The sequence below is a fragment of the Macrobrachium nipponense genome, chromosome 28, assembly GCF_015104395.2.
Source record: "Macrobrachium nipponense isolate FS-2020 chromosome 28, ASM1510439v2, whole genome shotgun sequence".
NCBI lineage: Eukaryota > Metazoa > Arthropoda > Malacostraca > Decapoda > Palaemonidae > Macrobrachium > Macrobrachium nipponense.
In genome coordinates this window covers 52,803,592-52,806,091 of record NC_087217.1, presented here as the reverse complement: position 1 = coordinate 52,806,091, position 2,500 = coordinate 52,803,592, and positions in this window count along the sequence as shown.

Genomic DNA, 2,500 nt, shown 5'->3' with positions numbered 1-2,500 from the left:
AGATAATGCTCGATTTCTGTAATTAATTCTAATATCAATCGAAAATAAAAGGTTAATGAGCAAGAGAAGCAGATGAAGAGACGTTGATAAATATTCATCAGAATGATAATTGCTTGATATAATATCACCAATAATTAAACGCTATCAGTGTTAACACGATAATTAATGTTCACTTCTTATACCGCAGTCTTAGTTATAAAACAGAAGCCATAAAGACATGAATAATGAGAGAGAGAGAGAGAGAGAGAGAGAGAGAGAGAGAGAGAGAGAGAGAGAGAGAGAGTAATATATCTTCATTTTATTCGGATTAATCAGAAGTAGAAAGAGAAGTATTCCATTCTCTACTGAATATAAGTATAAAACTCAGAGAGAGAGAGAGAGAGAGAGAGAGAGAGAGAGAATGAATGTACTATTTCTTCACACTGTTCGGAATTAATCAGAGATATTCAGCTCTTCCCGATATGATATTAACCGCAGAGAGAGAGAGAGAGAGAGAGAGAGAGAGAGAGAGAGAGAGAGAGAGAGAATGGGTTAGTAAACGTTGTAATAATTAGTCAACGTAGTGGGGTCGGATCGCAACAGTAGTGGGAGTTGCTTTTAAACAGACTCTTTCGAGGCGCGTTGTCGGTCGGGTAACATTTGTTTATTGGACAGCCCCAGACGTCTGACACGGTTTTAGGGGGCCAGAACTACACTTAAAATGACACTGAAGTGACGCATTGGCACTCGGTGGTTACCAGAGAGAGAGAGAGAGAAGAGAGAGAGAGAGAGAGAGAGAGAGGAGGAGAAGACAAAGCTTTTTCAGGTCACCGAGTGAGAAATATTATTATTATTATTATTATTATTATTATTATTATTATTATTATTATTATTATTATTATAGGTACTTTATCATTTCAATCACGTGATATCCTTTTTCCAAATGCAAAACGCTGCTATTACTGATATTTAGACTATATATATATATATATATATATATATATATATATATATATATATATACAAACACACACACACACACATATATATATATATAATATATATATATATATATATATATATATATATATATATGTGTGTGTGTGTGTGTGTGTGTGTGTGTGTGTGTGTGTGTGTGTGTGTGTGTATACTAAAAGTTTTTATGGATGCAAACTGTGTTCTCTTTTTCATTTTATAAGAAAAGAAAAAATTCCTAAACTTAAGACATCTTGCCAATCACTACTTCAGTTTCAACAAGTTGGTCGCTACTATTATTTATGCCCTTATTATCCGAACGACCTGAATGCATGCCAAAGCTGTATATTTTCCAGTGTATCTTTTTGTGAAGGGAAATTATTTAAACGGAAAATAAAACAGAATATTTCTCTACATCTTTGCCCTTTCTTATTCATTTGATAATGAATAATTTTCATATTTTATACGAGAAGAAGAAACGTCATCAGGGAATATCCATTTTGCCTAAGGAAATAATAAGAATTATGAATAATTTTCGTACTTTATACGAGAATAAGTAACGTCATCAGGGAATATCCATTTCGCCTAGGGAAATAATAAGAATTCGGAGTTAATGACACCATCCTGACCTTGCCTGACCTTCCATGAACCTTCACCTGACCTCGTACTCGAGGTCTGACAAAGGTTAACCCATTGACTTCCCAGGAGCAACGTCACCCGAGTACGAGAATTGAAATAGGAATTATTGTGACAAAACATTAGAATGGAAGACAGGTAATATGGATAGGGATGATATTCAAGAAGGGAGGTTGATCAAAATGGAGAGGCAAAGAGAGAAATATCATGATTATGATGATGATTATGAAGATTATTAAATTATAGAGGCAGTGGATTGAAAAAAAATAAACTAAAGGAATTATAATGATGATTATGATGACGATGGTGATTATGATGATAAAGTTTCTTGTTATATAAGGAAGTCAGTGTATAAAAATAGTAATAAAGAAATCTATAATGAAGAATAGACTTACTTGGAAAATACTGTGATTATGATGCGTCTTGAAACCTCTGTAAGAAATATAATTAGGGATGTTTGTGATAGGGGATATCTGAATGATAATAATAAAAAAATGAAAGACAAAAGGCAGTAAATGGTAAAAAGGGAAGGGTAGGGTTATTGATGGGTTGGTGGGGAGGGGGTTGGGGTGATGAAAAGAGATCTATATAATGTAACATTTGCCAGAAATCAGAAATAATAGTATTCAATGATAATTAGGCTGAGAAACTGACAAATAATGCGAAAGAAAAGAGTCCACACGAGCAATAAATACAAGATCATGCGGAGACCTATAAAAAAAATATTAAAAAATCACTGAAAAAATCTTAAATATGAAAAAAATTTATACATTTTTTTCTCGAAAGTTCGTAACAGAATAAAAAGGGACTGGGAAGCATTTTGAAAAATACTCTCAACAGACTTATGACTCTTGGGAGAAAAAAAAAAAAAAAAAAAAAAAAAAAAAAAAAAAAAAAAAAAACGCTTCCC